General features: G+C 49.1%; 1 protein-coding gene across 2 annotated transcripts in view; it reads left to right on the top strand.

Moving 5' to 3' along the window:
- LOC134933675 (E3 ubiquitin/ISG15 ligase TRIM25-like) overlaps positions 1-20,621 on the top strand; it is a 69,562-nt gene that overhangs the window by 34,023 nt on the left and 14,918 nt on the right. The gene's annotated exons all lie outside the window — the stretch shown is intronic.

Raw genomic sequence — 20,621 nt, 5'->3', positions numbered from 1 at the left:
GGCAAGTTTACGCTTCTCCTCCGACAATTTTATTTTAGGTTTTGGAGTCCTTTTTTTACTGATATTTGGTGTTTTGGATTTGACATGCTCTGTACTATGACATTGGGCATCGGCCTTGGCAGACGACGTTGCTGGCATTTCATCGTCTCGGCCATGACTAGTGGCAGCAGCTTCAGCACGAGGTGGAAGTGGATCTTGATCTTTCCCTAATTTTGGAACCTCAACATTTTTGTTCTCCATATTTTAATAGGCACAACTAAAAGGCACCTCAGGTAAACAATGGAGATGGATGGATACTAGTATACTTATGGATGGACTGCCGAGTGCCGACACAGAGGTAGCTACAGCCGTGGACTACCGTACTGTGTCTGCTGCTAATATAGACTGGATGATAATGAGATGAAATCAATATATATATATATATATATATGTATGTATATATAATATCACTAGTACTGCAGCCGGACAGGTAGATAATATATTTATTAGGTAATGATGACTGATGACGGACCTGCTGGACACTGTCAGCTCAGCAGCACCGCAGACTGCTACAGTAAGCTACTATACTATAGTAGTATGTACAAAGAAGAAAGAAAAAAAAAAACCACGGGTAGGTGGTATACAATTATGGATGGACTGCCGAGTGCCGACACAGAGGTAGCTACAGCCGTGGACTAACATACTGTGTCTGCTGCTAATATAGACTGGATGATTGATAATGAGATGAAATCAATATATATATGTATGTATATATAATATCACTAGTACTGCAGCCGGACAGGTAGATAATATATTTATTAGGTAATGATGACTGATGACGGACCTGCTGGACACTGTCAGCTCAGCAGCACAGCAGACTGCTACAGTAAGCTACTATACTATAGTAGTATGTACAAAGAAGAAAGAAAAAAAAAAAAACCACGGGTAGGTGGTATACAATTATGGATGGACTGCCGAGTGCCGACACAGAGGTAGCTACAGCCGTGGACTAACGTACTGTTGTTAGGCGCCGAGGGTCCGCTCGTCAGTGCGGCCCGGCGCCTAGCAACTAGGGACGCCGCATGCGGACAGCCGCCGGCTCCCTAGCAACGCTAGACGCCGGGCGCACGGAGCCGCACAGACCCTAGCAACGGGGACGCCACTGTCGGACCGCGTTCCCCGTTGCTGGGTCTAAGTTAATCACCTCACTGGTTCCTGGCCGTGCAGCATGCAGCTGCACGGCATGTTGTAATTAGCCCTGTCTGGCTCCTAAATGGAGGGCTCCCATTTAAAGGCACTCTCAGGACTTCTCACAGACGCCGGTAATAGCTTCCTGTTTGCTGTGTCAGTTGCAGAGAGTTTTCCAGTCCTGTTCTATCCGGTCGTTCCTGTCCTCAGTGGTCCAGTACTCGGAAGTTGTCATCTTTTCCTGGAGTCCAGACCGAGCACCTTTAACATCCTGTGGTGTTCGTGAGTCGCGGCATAGCCGTTTGTTGCGGCTTGACCGCTTACTATTTATCATTTGGTTATATTGTGTTTCTGAGCTTTTTGCGGAGGATTCCGCTCCCACAAATCCACTCTGGTATCCAGCGGTGCTGGATAGGAGTTACGGATTAGTGGATTTTTGGTTGTCCTTTTCCCTGGCGGTTTGTCCGCACATACTTCTGGTTTAAGTTAGTTAGCTTGTAGCCCCTGGCCTGGTCTCTTAGTCAGAGGGCCCCTTGTTATCACCCTGTCTCGGATTTCCCTTTGTCTCCCATTAAGACCTGAGGGGGCATCGGAGTTGGGCAGACATAATCCGCCCTTCAAACGCGGCTGCCATGGGCTCAAGCAACCATAGTCTCGCAGGGGATTTCTGATAACACGGGCGAGACAACGGAGTTAGGGCGCCAGGGGTTACTAGGCTTTCCTGCTCCCGTAACCAGCATTCCCTTCCAGTACTCTGGCCTCTGTCATAAGATCTCCTCTGGTCAGAAGTACTGGAATCATAACATTATTACCGGCCAGACCAAAACTTAAAATTAAACAGGGTTTGATTTTTTCCCTTATTCAGTTTAGAAGATTTGTCGGCCTCATGAATCCCACTGGTTTAGGGCCAAATCCTGGCCAGCTTCTAGTTAGCCAGATTCAAGAACTTACTCAGATGGTTCAGGATCTTTCCCTTCGGGTGAAGTCACAGGAAGATCTTTTACGGACTTCCCCGAGGGTCGTTCCTGAACCGAAAATGCATTTGCCTGACCGTTTTTCTGGTGATAGGAAGCAGTTTTTTAATTTTAAAGAGTCTTGTAAACTTTATTTTCGTTTAAGACCAATCTCCTCAGGTACGGAATCTCAGCGGGTCGGAATTATTATTTCTTTACTTCAGGGGGATCCCCAGACCTGGGCTTTTGGTTTAAGAACAGAGGATCCGGCATTGTTGTCTGTAGACGCCTTTCTGGGGTCTTTAGGGCTATTGTATGATGACCCTGATAGAGAGGCATCCGCCGAGAGTCAGTTACGTGCTCTCAGACAGGGTAGGAATCCCGCAGAGATTTATTGGCCCTCATTCCGAGTTGATCGGTCGCAAGGCGAATTTAGCAGAGTTACACACGCTAAGCCGCCGCCTACTGGGAGTGAATCTTAGCTTCTTAAAATTGCGACCGATGTATTCGCAATATTGCGATTACTAACTACTTAGCAGTTTCTGAGTAGCTCCAGACTTACTCTGCCTGTGCGATCATTTCAGTGCTTGTCGTTCCTGGTTGACGTCACAAACACACCCAGCGTTCGCCCAGGCACTCCCACCGTTTCCCCGGCCACTCCTGCGTTTTTTCCGGAAACGGTAGCGTTTTCAGCCACACGCCCCTGAAACGCCGTGTTTCCGCCCAGTAACACCCATTTCCTGTCAATCACATTACGATCGCCGGAGCGAAGAAAAAGCCGTGAGTAAAAATACTATCTTCATAGTAAAGTTACTTGGCGCAGTCGCAGTGCGAACATTGCGCATGCGTACTAAGCGGATTTTCACTGCGATGCGATGAAAAATACCGAGCGAACAACTCGGAATGAGGGCCCTTGTACGGAGTTTCACCGTTGGTCGAACGACTGTGGATGGAATGACCCAACCCTGCGCAGTCAGTTTCGCCTCGGCTTATCTGAGTCTATAAAAGACAGTCTCCTTCAGTATCCCGCTCCTGAGACTCTCGATAAACTCATGGAGCTTTCTATTAAGATTGATCGTCGTCTCAGAGAGCGGAGGGCTGAAAAAGGAGCACCTGTCGGGTCTACCCCTTGTGTTTTTTCCATTCCTGTGGACATAGAGGAGCCCATGCAGATGGGTCTCTCCAAGCTGTCTCCTGAAGAAAGAACCAGAAGGCAAAATTCTGGTCTTTGTTTGTACTGTGGGGGTAAAGGACATTTTGCCCGTAATTGTCCGAACAAGTCGGGAAACGCCTCGACCAAGTGAATTGTGAGGGGGTTCACTTTGGTCTGCAGCTTATCTCCTCGAAAAATTCCCTGTTAGTCCCAGCTAAAGTTTCCTTTGGCAGCCTCTGTTCTTCGGTGTCGGCTTTCGTTGACAGTGGAGCTGCAGGGAACTTTATGGACTTAACGTGGGCCAAAGCCTTAGGTATTCCTCAGTTAACCTTGGGTAGGCATATCACAATGCATGGTTTAGATGGGAGTCCCTTATCCAATGGGGTTATTTCTCTCTGTACACCCCCTGTTCTACTTTCGGTAGGAGCTCTTCATTCCGAAAAAATTGAATTTTTCCTTACCCATTGCCCAGCAGTTCCAGTGGTCCTGGGTCACCCTTGGCTGGCCTTTCATAATCCCATCATTGATTGGCAGTCGGGGGAGATCTCACAATGGGGTACCATCTGTAATAAGGAATGTATTACGCTTCCCCTCAGAATTGCTGCTGTCATTCCCGCACCCATTCCTGTGGAATACCAGGATTTTGTTGATGTATTTTCCAAGGGCAATGCGGACATTCTGCCTCCCCATCGGCCTTATGATTGTGCTATTGAGCTAATTCCTGGTGCCACATTGCCAAAGGGAAGGTTATATGCATTGTCCGGACCAGAAACTGTGGCCATGAATGAGTATGTTAAAGAGAGCTTAGGGAAAGGATTTATCAGGCCATCTAAATCCCCTTTAAGTGCAGGCTTCTTCTTTGTGGAGAAGAAAGATGGATCACTCAGACCTTGCATTGACTTTAGAGCCTTGAATAAGATCTCAGTAAAGAATACTTACCCTTTGCCGCTGATTTCTGTCCTCTTTGATCAGCTACGTTCGGCTGTGATTTTTTCTAAGATTGACCTGAGAGGAGCGTATAACCTCATCCGAATCAAGTCAGGAGATGAGTGGAAAACGGCATTCAGTACTCAATCGGGTCACTACGAGTATCTGGTTATGCCATTCGGCCTGTCTAACGCTACGGCAGTTTTCCAGGATCTCATTAACGAGGTGCTCCGTGATTTTCTTGGAAAATTCGTAGTCGTCTACTTAGACGATATCTTGATCTATTCTGACTCTATTGAACAACATGTTACCCAGGTGCGTCAGGTTCTTCAAAAATTACGTGAAAATCACCTATATGCCAAGCTAGAGAAGTGTGAATTTCATGTCACGGAGGTATCCTTTTTAGGGTACATTATTTCCCCTTGGGGATTCTGTATGGAACCAAAGAAGCTCCAAGCCATCCTTAGTTGGGCGCAACCCACCAACTTAAAAGCAATTCAGCGCTTTTTAGGGTTTGCAAATTATTATAGAAGATTTATTCATTCTTTTTCCGACCTGGTTGCTCCCATTGTGGCATTGACTAAGAAGGGAGCGGATCCAACCAACTGGTCACGTGAAGCTGAAGTATCTTTTCAGGCCTTGAAACAAGCCTTCATCTCAGCCCCAGTCCTCAGACATCCCAACCCAGAATTGCCTTTCATTGTTGAGGTTGATGCCTCGGAGGTTGGAGTAGGGGCTATCCTGTCTCAGAAGGATCCGGACTCTCTAGAATTACATCCTTGTGCCTTTATGTCCAGGAAATTCTCTTCTGCTGAATCCAACTACGATGTTGGTAACCGGGAATTACTGGCTATTAAATGGGCTTTCGAGGAGTGGAGGCATTGGCTTGAGGGAGCAACACATACCATTTCAGTTTTGACTGATCACAAAAATCTTCAGTACATCGAATCAGCTAAACGGCTGAATGCCCGGCAGGCTCGTTGGGCTTTATTTTTCACTCGTTTCAAGTTTTTTATCACCTTCAGGCCAGGTTCCAAGAATACCAAGGCGGATGCCCTGTCACGCAGTTTTCTTCCAGTTCATGATAACAGTCCTGTTACTCCCATACTTCCGTCTTCAGTCATTCGGGCAGGTCTCACACAAGATTTATTCACCCAGTTGAAGCAGCTTCAACATCAAGCTCCTGGAAATACTCCTGCTGGTCGTCTTTATGTCCCTGAGTTTTTGAGAGCAACTGTTTTGACTGAGTTTCATGATAGCAAAGTTGCCGGGCATCCGGGGATCTCTAAGACTTTGGAATTAGTCTCCCGCTCAGTATGGTGGCCTGGTCTTTCCAAAGACATTAAGGAGTTTGTTTTTTCTTGTCAAGTCTGTGCACAGCATAAAGTTCCCCGTTCCTTGCCTATCGGTCAACTTATGCCCTTAAATGTTCCTCTCAGGCCCTGGTCTCATATTTCCATGGATTTTGTGGTAGACCTCCCTCTGTCAGCCGGATGCCGAGTCATATGGGTAGTAGTGGACCGTTTTAGCAAGATGGCTCATTTCATTGCTCTTCCCCGACTGCCATCTGCCCAGGGATTGGCAGTTTTGTTCCTCCGCCATGTTTTCAGACTCCATGGATTACCCACTGATATTGTTTCTGATCGGGGTCCACAATTCATTGCACAATTTTGGAAGTCTTTTTGTGCCTCATTAAAGATGAAATTGTCTTTAACGTCCGGCTACCATCCCCAATCCAACGGGCAGACTGAGCGAGTTAATCAATCATTAAAACAGTATTTGCGTTTGTACTCGGCCAAACTCCAAAATGATTGGTCCGAGTTTCTTCCTTTGGCGGAGTTTGCCTACAACAATGCCTGTCATTCCTCCACCAATGTGTCTCCATTTTTTACAGTTTTCGGTTTTCACCCCAGGGCTAATTCCTTTTTTCAACATTCCTCTGTCTCCTCGCTGACCTTGACCTCTCATCTCAGACTCATTTGGAGAAAAGTGCACCTTGCTCTCAGAAAAGCGGCATTTCGGGAGAAAATTTTTTCTGACAGGCTCCGGCGGCCTTGCACTTTTAAAGTAGGAGATAGGGTATGGTTGTCGACTCGCAACATTAAACTTCGACAAACCTCAGCCAGATTGGGCCCCAAATTTATTGGACCATTTCATATTATAAAAAAAATCAATCCAGTTGCTTTCCGGTTACGTTTACCAAGAACTCTCCGGATCGGAAATACCTTCCATTGCTCCTTGTTGAAACCATACGTTTCTTCCAGTAGATTTCCTCGAAAGGTCTCTCAGGGGAAATCACCAGTAGATGTACAGGGTCAGCAGGAGTTCTTGGTGGAGAAGGTTCTCGATTCCAAGTTGTCCCGGGGTCGGCTTTATTTTCTGGTACATTGGAGAGGTTATGGTCCAGAAGAAAGGTCTTGGGTCCTGGATAAGGATCTCCATGCCCCGAGGCTCAAGAGGGCATTTTTTCGAGAATTTCCTCAGAAACCTGGCTTTAGGGGTTCCTTGACCCCTCCTCAAGGGGGGGGTACTGTTAGGCGCCGAGGGTCCGCTCGTCGGTGCGGCCCGGCGCCTAGCAACTAGGGACACCGCATGCGGACAGCCGCCGGCTCCCTAGCAACGCTAGACGCCGGGCGCACGGAGCCGCACAGACCCTAGCAACGGGGACGCCACTGTCGGACCGCGTTCCCCGTTGCTGGGTCTAAGTTAATCACCTCACTGGTTCCTGGCCGTGCAGCATGCAGCTGCACGGCATGTTGTAATTAGCCCTGTCTGGCTCCTGATTGGAGGGCTCCCATTTAAAGGCACTCTCAGGACTTCTCACAGACGCCGGTAATAGCTTCCTGTTTGCTGTGTCAGTTGCAGAGAGTTTTCCAGTCCTGTTCTATCCGGTCGTTCCTGTCCTCAGTGGTCCAGTACTCGGAAGTTGTCATCTTTTCCTGGAGTCCAGACCGAGCACCTTTAACATCCTGTGGTGTTCGTGAGTCGCGGCGTAGCCGTGTGTTGCGGCTTGACCGCTTACTATTTATCATTTGGTTATATTGTGTTTCGGAGCTTTTTGCGGAGGATTCCGCTCCCACAAATCCACTCTGGTATCCAGCGGTGCTGGATAGGAGTTACGGATTAGTGGATTTTTGGTTGTCCTTTTCCCTGGCGGTTTGTCCGCACATACTTCTGGTTTAAGTTAGTTAGCTTGTAGCCCCTGGCCTGGTCTCTTAGTCAGAGGGCCCCTTGTTATCACCCTGTCTCGGATTTCCCTTTGTCTCCCATTAAGACCTGAGGGGGCATCGGAGTTTGGCAGACATAATCCGCCCTTCAAACGCGGCTGCCATGGGCTCAAGCAACCATAGTCTCGCAGGGGATTTCTGATAACACGGGCGAGACAACGGAGTTAGGGCGCCAGGGGTTACTAGGCTTTCCTGCTCCCGTAACCAGCATTCCCTTCCAGTACTCTGGCCTCTGTCATAAGATCTCCTCTGGTCAGAAGTACTGGAATCATAACAACTGTGTCTGCTGCTAATATAGACTGGATGATTGATAATGAGATGAAATCAATATATATATGTATGTATATATAATATCACTAGTACTGCAGCCGGACAGGTAGATAATATATTTATTAGGTAATGATGACTGATGACGGACCTGCTGGACACTGTCAGCTCAGCAGCACCGCAGGCTGCTACAGTAAGCTACTATACTATAGTAGTATGTACAAAGAAGAAAGAAAAAAAAAAAACCACGGGTAGGTGGTATACAATTATGGATGGACTGCCGAGTGCCGACATAGAGGTAGCTACAGCCGTGGACTAACGTACTGTGTCTGCTGCTAATATAGACTGGATGATTGATAATGAGATGAAATCAATATATATATGTATGTATATATAATATCACTAGTACTGCAGCCGGACAGGTAGATAATATATTTATTAGGTAATGATGACTGATGACGGACCTGCTGGACACTGTCAGCTCAGCAGCACCGCAGACTGCTACAGTAAGCTACTATACTATAGTAGTATGTACAAAGAAGAAAGAAAAAAAAAAAACCACGGGTAGGTGGTATACAATTATGGATGGACTGCCGAGTGCCGACACAGAGGTAGCTACAGCCGTGGACTAACGTACTGTGTCTGCTGCTAATATAGAGTCTAGACTGGATGATAAATTATTGATAATGAGATGAAATCAATATAATATCACTAGTACTGCAGCCGGACAGGTACTATATATATTTATTATGTAATGGCTGATGACGGACCTGCTGGACACTGTCAGGTCAGCACAGCACCGCAGACTGCTACAGTAAGCTACTATAGTAGTATGTATAAAGAAGAATGAAAAAAAAAAAACCACGGGTAGGTGGTATACAATATTATATATATATATATATATATATATATATATATATATATTATATACAATTATATATATATATATATATATATATATATATATTAAACTGGTGGTGATTGATTATTAAACTGGTGGTCAGGTCACGTTGCAACTTGCAACTAGTACTCCGAGGCCTAAGCAGACAATCACAAAATATATTATTATACTGGTGGTCAGTGTGGTCACAACAATGGCAGTGTGGCACTGACTCTGGCAGCAAAAGTGTGCACTGTACGTTATATGTACTCCTGAGTCCTGCTCTCAGACTCTAACTGCTCCCCACTGTCAGTGTCTCCCCCACAAGTCAGATAATACACTTACAGTCACACTATCTAATCTATAAATATCACTTCAGCAAGAAGTATAGTAGTATACAGTATAGTAGTACTCCTCCTAATAATGCTCCCCAAAATACTGTGTCTCTCTCCTCTAAACGGAGAGGACGCCAGCCACGTCCTCTCCCTATGACTCTCAATGCACGTGTGAAAATGGCGGCGACGCGCGGCTCCTTATATAGACTCCGAGTCTCGCGATAGAATCCGAGCCTCGCGAGAATCCGACAGCGTGATGATGACGTTCGGGCGCGCTCGGGTTAGCCGAGCAAGGCGGGAAGATCCGAGCCTGCTCGGACCCGTGTAAAAAACCTGAAGTTCGGGCGGGTTCGGATTCAGAGGAACCGAACCCGCTCATCTCTAATCATTAGATGGTCTGGCCAGACAAAATAGTATATATCCGCTTCTGAGGAAGCCGCTGATACTGTGAGGAGGCGGGGAAAAGCATCAAGCCTTCAATGTACCAGACACCCACCACCCGGTCGGACATACTGTACAGCACCTATCCTGCAGCTTTCAGTACGGGAATATTCCGATAGTTGTCCCCAGGGATGGCTGTAACGAACAGATAAGCGGCCGAGGGTGGGAGGGGGGCAATCTTGTGCAGTGGAGGAGTTGGAGAGTGGTGAGATCACGGCTATATACTACTTTGTCTGGCCAGACCATTTAATGATTAGCTATTCTGAGTTTTACAAACGCAGTTTTGAGTCAACTTCATCTGAACAACTTGATATGAATTGGATGCAACATGTTTCTGAGACCAGTTACAAAATAGCTGTTGCTAATTGAGCCATAACTATTACACCTGCTGCAGGATCAGTCACTTTGTTTATTAATAACAAACATAGGGAATAATTTATGTCTAAACTTATTTTTATTGTGTGTATGTAAAGCGGCCGGTGGTTGTTCTTACCAATCGGTGGTTGTGCGCTGTAACAATTCCTTTTCTCTTTGCAAGGTCTGAGTAACCCTTGAGTTAATGGCTGTAACAGGAATTAATTAGTTCAAGCACCTTGTCAATTGTGTGTTTGTCTTTATTTGTGACATGTATTTATTAACCAGCGCGTCACACGTGTGAAGTCACAAGTCTTATTTGCCTTCAGAGGTCATTTTATCCACCATTCCCGGTAACAATCAGCCATTACTGTGCATTATTCATGTCTAATTGCTCACATACAGGTGGTAATGCGGCTTATGACGGGTCACTGGACTGAGCATCCATTACATTGTGCATCACCATATTATTATAGATCCAGCAGAAATTACATGCGTACACCATAGGGGGCGCTCTCCTGGCAGTCTAACACAGAACTGGCTGGATAAATAGAAGCTTGATGCGGGGCACGCTGGCTGCCGGGGCCGGAGGGTGCTGCTCTGGGGGCCAGCATGGGTGCTCAGTAGCTCTGCCCCAGGGCACAGTGATGTCCAAGTTACCCCGGTACCCATCAGAGAAGACGGCAATGCAGTGTGACCAGAGAAACTGGACACAGAGCTCAGGACCTATCTCCCTACTAAGGTAAGTGTAAGGAGCAGATCTGATGGCAATATCATGTGGAATATTCAGATACCGCAGATACTGACCCATGACCCCTGGGATGATGACGGGGGTGTGGGTGACGTGGATGGACAGAAGTTGCGCAGAGAGTTGGAGACAGTGAGGACACATAAGGGGAAGCATCTGATAAGATCCCTCTTCTGCACAAGTTGCCATATAAACCACAGCTTGTGAAGACAAATGGGGGACTGTGCGCCATCTCAGGATGGCGTAGTTACACTCTTACTGCAAGTTCCTTAAAAAAATTGCTTTTTTGGAACTTGCTGAATGGTATCTGTGTCCGGGTTACGGTCGTTAGGTCGACACAGCTTAGGTCGACAGTCATTAGGTCGACCACTAAGGGTCGACATGCATTAGGTAGACATGTACTAGGTAGACAGGTCAAAAGGTCGACATGAGATTTTCACTTTTTTTGTATTAATTTTTTTTCATACTTAACGATCCACGTGGACTACGATTGGAACGGTAACCTTGCCCGAAGCATAACGATCGAAGCGAGCCGTGCGAGGGGACATGGTGCACTAATTGGGGTTTCCCGTCACGTTACGAAGAATACAACGCCAAAAACAGTCCAAAAACCCATGTCGACCATTTGACCTGTCCATCTAGTACATGTTGACCTAAAGACCATGTCAACCTATCGTCCCTGTTGACATAATGCATGTCGACATTCCATGGTCGACCTAGTGACTGTCGACCTAAGTTGTGTCTATCCAACGACCCGTACACCTGTGTCAGGGACTTGCAGTCAGGGGAGGCAGGGGAGGTAGGAGGCAGTGCCTCCCCTGTCATAATGATTAAAATAATAAAAAGAAGATATAACAGAGTCTGCAATAAATATCTTCTTTTATTATTGTAATAATTTTTCCCCTCTTACTATGGCTGCATAGTTGGGCTGGGAGGCAGCGGGAGAGGTGCCTCCCGCTGCTAACACTAAAAGTCCGAGCAGCGGGGGGCGGGCAGGGGGCGGGGCACAGCAATGGGCTGTGAAAGCCCATTGAAAAATAATTGGGAAGCGGCACCTATACTGGTGCCGCAATGACAGGAGCGTGCATTCAGTCCCGATAAATGCACGTCCCTGTCCGTGCCCCAGCGGATCCAGTGCTGGATCCGCTGTCCAATCAGTAGCGAGCCCCCTTCGCGGCTGCAGCGAGCGCCGTGGGCTGTGTGGGCGCCCGCTGCAGACGGCGCCGCTGACTGACACTAGAGGTCATAATTGACCCCTAGTGTCTGAGCGGCGCTACTATGGGAGAGACGTCATGAGTCATGACATCTCTCCCATAGTAGAGACGAGCCGGCGGTCGGAGACGGAGGACAGCGCAGCAGGGGGGTCATTCCAAGTTGTTCGCTCGCTAGCTGCTTTTAGCAGCATTGCAAACGCTAGGCCGCCGCCCTCTGGGAGTGTATCTTAGTTTAGCAGAATAGCAAACGAAAGATTAGCAGAACTGCTACTAAATAATAATTCCCTGCAGTTTCTGAGTAGCTCCAGACCTACTCACAGACTGCGATCAGCTCAGTCCGTTTAGTTCCTGGTTTGACGTCACAAACACGCCCAGCGTTCGCCCAGCCACTCCCCCATTTCTCCAGACACTCCCGCATTTACCTGGCACGCCTGCGTTTTTTAGCACACTCCCGGAAAACGCTCAGTTACCATCCAGAAACGCCCCTTTCCTGTCAATCATTCACCGATCAGCAGAGCGACTGAAAAGCGCTGCACAGACAACAGCAAATCTACTAAGTTTTGGGTTAAATAATTTAGCGCATGCGCCCTCGTACCATGCGCATGTGCATTTAGCCACAAATCACAGCATAGCGAAAATCGGCAACGAGCGAATGACCATCCAGGAGTGGTAAGTATGTGTGTGTGTTTTTTTTTTTTATGTGTTTGTGTTTGGGGCACTGGCACAGCTACCAGGGGCAGAGCAACTGGGGCACAACTGCAAGGGGCACAGCAACTGGGGCACAGCAACTGGGGGCACAACTACAAGGGGCACAGCAACTGGGGGCACAGCTACAAGGGGCACAATTACAGGGGTCACAACTACTGGGGGCAAAGCTACAGGGGGCAAAGCTACAGGGGGCACAGCGACTGAGGGCACAGTGACTGGGGTCACAACTACTGGGGGCACAGCTTCAGGGGGCAAAGCTACTGGGGGAACAGCTAAAGGGGGCACAGCGACTGGGGTCACAACTACTCGGGGCACAGCTATTGAGGCAAAGGTACAGGGGACACAGCTACAAGGGGCACAGCGACTGGGGTCACAACTACTAGGGGCAAAGCTACAGGGGCCACAGCAACTAAGGGCACCACTACTCAGGGCACTGCTACTAGGGGCACAGCTACAGGGGTCACAACTACTGGGGGCACAGCCACAAGGGGCACAGCTACTGGGGGCAAAGCTACAGGGGGCACAGCTACAAGGGGCACAGCAACTGGGGGCACTGATCGGAGTGTGATTGAAACTGGCCATTTTCTGGGAGTGTGCGGAAAAACGCAGGCGTTTGAGGGAAAAACATGGGAGTGTCTGGAGAAACGGGGGAGTGGCTGGGCGTGTGTGTGACGTCAAACCAGGAACGAAACTGACTGAACTGGTCGCTATTTGTGAGTAGGTCTGGAGCTACTCAGAAACTGCTAAGAAATTTCTATTCACAATTCTGCTATGCTAAGATACACTCCCAGAGGGCGGCGACCTAGCGTATGCAATGCTGCTAAAATCAGCTAGCGAGCGAACAACTCGGAATCACCCCCAATATACATTATAGCAGATTCCAGTCTGGCCTGTATGTGGTCAGGGCCGAAACTAGGGGGGGGCTAGGGGGGCAGGCGACCTGGGCGCCGGATTGGAGGGGGCGCCGAGACCCCCTAACACCCGCCGCGGCACTTTTATAACATTGAAACCCCCTTCTCCCGAGTGTTCAGCTCGGGGGGCGGGGTTTCGCGGAATGACGCGATTGCGTCGTGACGTCACGGCGCAAACGCGTCATTCCACGAAACCCCGCCGGAGGAGGGAGAAGGGGGAGCCGCGCAGACCGGACGAGGAGGGAGAGGCGGCTGAAGAGCGGCGAGAACCGCTTCAAATGTAAGTCAGCCCCTCTCCCTTCCTCTCTCTCTCTCTCCCTCCACCACCGTCCTGCCGCAATGTGTAAAATGGGGACCTGTGCCTGCCGCAATGTGTAAAATGGGGACCTGTGCCTGCCTCAATGTGTAAAATGGGGACACTTTTTCCTGCCACAATGTGTAAAATGGGGACACTTGCCAGCGTACTGTGTAAAATGGGGACCTGTGCCTGCCGCAATGTGTAAAATGGGGACACTTGCCAGCGTACTGTGTAAAATGGGGACCTGTGCCTGCCGCAATGTGTAAAATGGGGACACTTGCCAGCGTACTGTGTAAAATGGGGACCTGTGCCTGCCGCAATGTGTAAAATGGGGACACTTGCCAGCGTACTGTGTAAAATAGGGACCTGTGCCTGCCGCAATGTGTAAAATGGGGACACTTGCCAGCGTACTGTGTAAAATGGGGACCTGTGCCTGCCGCAATGTGTAAAATGGGGACACTTTTTCCTGCCGCAATGTGTAAAATGGGGACACTTTTTCCTGCCGCAATGTGTAAAATGGGGACACTTGCCTGCCGCAATGTGTCAAATGGGGACACTTTTTCCTGCCGCAATGTGTAAAATGGGGACACCTGTCTGCCGCAATGTGTAAAATGGGGTCACCTGTCTGCCGCAATGTGTAAAATGGGGAATGGGGACACTTGCCTGTCGTACTGTGTAAAATGGGGACACTTTTTCCTGGATATGAAGTTCATGTTAGAAAAGGCAATTTTTCAGGTAAAAAAGTTCTGAAAGAGATATATATATATACATATAATATTTTTATTCATGTATTTATTTATTTTAATTTTTTTTATTATTATTTTTATTTATTTATTGTAAAAGAATTTTTTTTTTTTTGCCGGGGGGGGGGTGTCAAATGACTACCTTGCCCCGGGTGACAAAAATCCTAGTTTCGGCCCTGATGTGGTATTATCAAAAGTGTTGACCAGTCAGAAAGCGCTGGATGGTGGGATCAGACCCTGACATACCCTGACCTTTGAGCTCAGCTGTATCTCTGTGGACGTTTTCCTTGGCTCTTTTTCTATAATTCCCACCATCCTTCTGTTTAATCTGGGGCCAGTTATCCTCTTGCAGCCACATCCAGGACACAGTCTCATGGACTTTAAACTTCATAATAATATTTGCAGCTATAGTCACAGCGGCTTGGACATGGAGAGGAGTGCCGACAGCTTTGCCAGGCCCCGGTACAGGGAGGGGCATGGCCAATGGGGGGAGGTGTGGCCAGACCCCATCCTTAGAAAATATAAAAAAATTATCTTATGCTCAGACCCACACACGGGGCACCGGGGTGTGTGAGTGCGATCGCTCCCCCATGCAGGGAGAGGACTGACTGCTGCCTCTTACTCCAGCCCAGCACGCTGTGGAGAGAGGCTGCTGCATCAACAGTCCGTTCTCTCTCTCCCTTCCTGAAGTGTGGCTTACTGCAATTGGGAAAGGGGAGGGGGGTCAGTTGGACTAGGGCCCCGCAACAGGCCCGGGTAAAGAATACCCACTCCGCCATCTTGTTGCCAATGGACATGGTCTTATAGCCTTTACCTTTATTATGCAGGTGTATGCTTTTCTTTCTGATCTCAGACAATGCTATCCTTTGCTTTCTCTGGACCATGCTCAGTGTGGTGCACACAATGATACCAAACAGCAGAGCAACTACTTATCTCTATTTTTTGGCTGAATGACTGATTAGAAGAATGAAGAGATGGGTGATGCTAATTCAAGAAAGCAAACAGTATAAAATATCACTATAATCCAATTATTTATTATCTTTTCTATGGGGTACCAAATCTGTCTAAAGCCTGGTGCAAACTAGGTGATCCCCGCGGACGCTGATATTGGTGGCGGCAGCGATGGTGGGGGGCTGTCGTTAACGAGAACCTCCCTCGTCTGTACATGTTCATTGAGTGTACACACTGGACGAGATTGTGAAATACCTCGCTCAGATTGGCCCTTCTGAACGAGATCTTTTGCTTTCTCTTCTAGTGTGTATGGGGCTTAAGCATATTTGTATATCTCCTATATAATAGCCCAGATCTGTGACTCTGTGCCTGTGTGTATAACGCTGGGCGTGGCTAGAAGCTCTCATTGGGTTAGCAGCAGGTCTATCACACCCAGTCCACAGCTGATTGGGCGAGAAATGCCCTCCCACACAGGTTACATCCAATGGGAGGCTCTGCCCTTTGGCTGCTGTGTTTTCCCAGAGCAGGATTAACAATGGGGCTGATGGAGCTGCAGCTCCAGGTACACACCCCAAAATAGGCCCACTGCATCTGCAGCATCATACCCTCCAACAATTTACACATAAAAATGGCTACAAATTCAAAAAGGGGGCGTGGCCACGGGTACAGTGCCGTGATCACGCCCCTTTTCCTACACTTTCAATGGGAGTTTGGAGAGCCAAAAATTGGTACAGACCATAAAATAGGGACTGTACCTGCCAAAAAGGTGCAGCTGGAGGGTATGCCACTGCATCTGCAGCAAGTCTCTGCACTGTAGATAGGTGGAAAAAAATCCTTTTACTGCAGCGTCCTATAGGGGTCATTCCGACCCGTACGCACGCTGCACTTTTTTGCAGCCGTGTGAACGGGTCAGAACTGCGCATGCATGCGGGTGGAAATGCGCAGGAGCATCGCTGCCTGGCGATGCCCGTCACCGGGCAGTGACGAGAATATCGAATAAAGCATTCACAGCAGCGAATGCAAGAAGATTGACAGGAAGAGGACGGCCGGAGGCATCAACTGCCCGTTTTCAGGGAGTGTCCGTCTGAACGCAGGCGTGCCCAGCCGTTTCCAGGGAGGGATCCTGACGTCAGCTCCGTCCTGGATGATCGCAGTGGGTGAGTAAGTCCTGAGCTGTGCAGAGACTGCAAAAACTTTTGTTTGTGCAGCTCTCTGCACAAGCGTTTGCAGCCCTGTAGGCGGCGACTACTTGATCGCAGCAGCGCTAAAAGTAGCCTGCTAGCGATCAGGTCGGAATGACCCCCAATGTCCTGCTGCCAGTCCACCTGCCCCCTCCGACATCAATAATCCCCACTCCGTAGGGCGGCGCAGGTGGAACGAAAGCTGCTGCGGCCACCGGCATAGATGTGTATGAAAGCGGTGCAGCGGAAGGCTTTCATAGCCCTCCCTGCGCTGCATACTCTCTGAGCCCTGGAGCCTCCTCTGCGCGTGATGTTACAGAAGTGCCTCCCCACCACAGCCGCGCCCACATCCCCAGAGGCCCTGACTCAGCAACACAGCACCTGGGCTGCCAGCCTGGAAGCCGCGAGATGGCTAATGTAATGGATAGAGTGGCTGATATCGCGGAGGGTAATGTCTGGACGCTGAATCAATGTAAAAGGTGACAGTGCTGTGCAGTGCAGTGGGTGTGCAGTGTCACTGACACTGCACAGCACTCTCACCTTTTACATTGATTCAGCGAGTCAGTCAGTTCTGCCAGCCAGTCACTATTGTTAGTGCCGGTGTCCCAACGCGCCACATTACAGGGAAGAAGATGCACTAAATAAACTATAGCTCCGGTGCTAGGGGCTGCTGGGAGCTGAAGTTTATTGAGTGCATCTTCTTCTGGACCCCCTCCCCCAACTGTGGCACCCACGCACCTGCCTCTTCCCCACCTGTGCCACCACCGCACCAGCCCCACCTGTAGCACCACTGCTACTGCCCCTCCCCCACACATGGCACCCCCTCCCCCATCCGTACCACCCCCGAACCACCTCCCCCATCTGCACCTCTCCCTCACCCACCACTCCCCAACCACAGCACCTACTAGGTGATTCATCAGGCCCTGCGTGCACTGTTCACGCCATTGCAAGAGGCTACGACCCCTTAACCATTGCACACCCTTTGTCCGTGCAATATTTAACCACTCACACAATTATGATTGAAGGTAATACTCCATATAATACAAATATTGCATGCCACAAGGGTTAATGGGGCGTAGCCCCATATGACGGTGTGAAGAGCGCCCGTAGGGCGCGATGAATCATCTGGTATATCTTAGTAACCTACTTTTGTCTCCTCACTGCTGCCCACTTTGGGGGCCGGGGGCCGGTCTGTCACATTATTAGGCCCCAACATAGGAAAAATGCTGCAATTTGTAGGTCCAAGGACAGGGACGGGGTGTAATTATGCAAATAGCATCACTGAATCCCACCCCCTCTGCCCGGAACCACCATTATGGTGATTTTCTCCACATCCTGCCTGATGGGAAGCGGGTAGGATGCGGGAGAGACGCTTACTCTTCTGGGGGTGCAGGAGCTACCCAAAATATTGTGAGTATCCTGCAACTTCTGAGAGTAGGTGAGTATGATATAGATATAGCTTATGTGCATTATCAAGTAGCAGAAATATGAGAATAGGTGAGTATGAGAGTAGGTGAGTATGAGAGTAGGTGAGTATGAGAGCATAGGCGTGCACAGCACGTTTTATTAGGGGGTACACCGTCGGGAGGGGTGTGTCTAGCACCGCCTTTTGGGCGTGTCTAGCGCCATCTATTGATGGTCAACACAATATAAAATATCCACCCTTGTACCAATCCTAATAAAGCAGATACATTGGGGGTAATTCTGAGTTGATCGCAGCAGGAACTTTGTTAGCAGTTGGGCAAAACCATGTGCACTGCAGGAGGGGCAGATATAACATGTGCAGAGAGAGTTAGATTTGGTTGGGTTATATATTGTTTCTGTGCAGGGTAAATACTGGCTGCTTGATTTTTACACAGCAATTTAGATTGCAGATTGAACACACCCCACCCAAATCTAACTCTCTCTGCACGCTGTTTTTGTACATGGAGGTGGAGTCGAGAGTTTGAAAGCCGGTGGCAGTGGCATCCTTGATTAACCCAGGTGTCCGGTCAGTAATGCAGTCCTGACAGGGTGCAGCACAGAGGCGACAGTAATCAGCCTGCTCGGCGATCGCTGCATCAGGCATGTGAGATCGGGGTATGTACAGTGGTGCACGCAGGGGGGGTTTCTGAGTACCCAGAACCCCCCCCCCCCCCCCTCTGTTAGGGCAAATTCTTGTTTTCAGAGACAGAGACAGCTTTGTCTCCGTCTCAATATAAACCGCGATGATCGCAACCGCTACCGCAATCACAGCTGAACTTCCGGAAGCAGCCGCATGTGCAGCGCCCAGGAGGACTAGGCATCGTCATGCATGGTGCGGCTGCTTCCGGAAGATGGAAGCAGGCCCGCATCAGAGACCCCTACCAGCGGAGAGGACGGACCTGCAGCCACACAGAGAGCCCCCTCCAGCCGGCGCACTCACCCCTCGGCGGCCGGCGTAGAGCGTGGACTGCAGTCAGTGACAGTGAGTCACTGTCACTCCTGCTGCAGAAATCTGCGCTGTGGATATTACAGGCTCCTCTGATGGGAGCCTTCACGGACACTGCCTGTCAGACTCCGGCAGCTCTGAGCACACACAGCAGCCCTCCCCCATGCTGGGAACAGGGGGAGGGACACAGTGCAGTAGGGTCTGAAGGAGGGAGAGCTGGCCTGTGATGATTGAGAAGGTATGCTCCCCCTGTACAACATGTGTGTGTGTCAGTGTGCATCAGGTCCCTATACAGTGTGTGTGTGTGTGTGTGTGTGTGTGTGTGTGTGTGTGTGTGTGTGTGTGTGTGTGTGTGTGTGTCAGTGTGCATCAGGTCCCTATACAGTGTGTGTGTGGGTGTCAGTGTGCATCAGGTCCCTATACAGTGTGTGTGTGTGTGTGTGTGTGTGTGTGTGTGTGTGTGTGTGTGTGTGTGTGTGTGTGTCAGTGTGCATCTGGTCCCTATACAGTGTGTGTGCGTGTGTGTCGGTGTGCATCTGGTCCCTATACAGTGTGTGTGTCAGTGTGCATCTGGTCCCTATACAGTGTGTGTGTCAGTGTGCATCTGGTCCCTATACAGTGTGTGTGTGTGTGTGTGTGTGTGTGTGTGTGTGTGTGTGTGTGTGTGTGTGTGTGTGTGTGTCAGTGTGCATCTGGTCCCTATACAGTGTGTGTGCGTGTGTGTCGGTGTGCATCTGGTCCCTATACAGTGTGTGTGTCAGTGTGCATCTGGTCCCTATACAGTGTGTGTGTGTGTGTGTGTGTGTGTGTGTGTGTGTGTGTGTGTGTGTGTGTGTGTGTGTGTGTGTGTGTGTCAGTGTGCATCTGGTCCCTATACAGTGTGTGTGCGTGTGTGTCGGTGTGCATCTGGTCCCTATACAGTGTGTGTGTCAGTGTGCATCTGGTCCCTATACAGTGTGTGTGTGTGTGTGTGTGTGTGTGTGTGTGTGTGTGTGTGTGTGTGTGTGTGTGTGTGTGTGTGTGTGTGTGTGTAGTAAATAAATGGAGAGTGCACGTGTAAGTGGTTAATAAGCACACTCTTTACATAAAACATATGCTCACGTACATTCAAATGTAAAATGAACGGCATGAATGGATCGCTGCAACTTAGCTGCTCCGGTTGTAATGCAGACTTGTCTCAGCGTCCGCTCTGGTCTCGGCAGATGACGTCACAGCGTCCACGTCTAGGCTATGCCAACGCATTTCGTCCAATGGGTGACTTCGTCAGGGGGAATGTACGTGAGCATATGTTGTAAGTAAAGATTGTACTTTTTAACCACTTACAAGTGCGCTCCCCATTTGTTTACCAGTTGTTCTTGCGATACTCGGAGAGCTTGGAGGGATCAGAGCAACATTTTGGACATTTTAAACTCTGGAGCCTGAGGGACTTTGTGCGCAAGGACTGATTTGTGTGTGTGTATATATATATAAGAGCCCATGAGGCAGCACTCCCATATGTAAATAACAGCCCCGATGCCTTCCGATGGTGCCCACCGGCCAGGAGCCCAAATATAGCAAGTGGTGTCGGCAGCACTCCGGTAAAGAAAAGTCTTTTCACTACCTTAGTGTCGCCAACACCACTTCCTATATATGTATATTTTACATATATATTTAAAATATGGAAACCCCCCCAAGTAAATCCTGCGTTTGCCCCTGGGGTACAGGGGTAACTGCCAGTGAGCCCCAATGCCTGGGGGCCCCTCCTCTAGGGATC

This window comes from Pseudophryne corroboree, chromosome 6 (assembly GCF_028390025.1).
Source record: "Pseudophryne corroboree isolate aPseCor3 chromosome 6, aPseCor3.hap2, whole genome shotgun sequence".
NCBI lineage: Eukaryota > Metazoa > Chordata > Amphibia > Anura > Myobatrachidae > Pseudophryne > Pseudophryne corroboree.
This window is presented reverse-complemented; position numbering and strand designations above follow the sequence as displayed.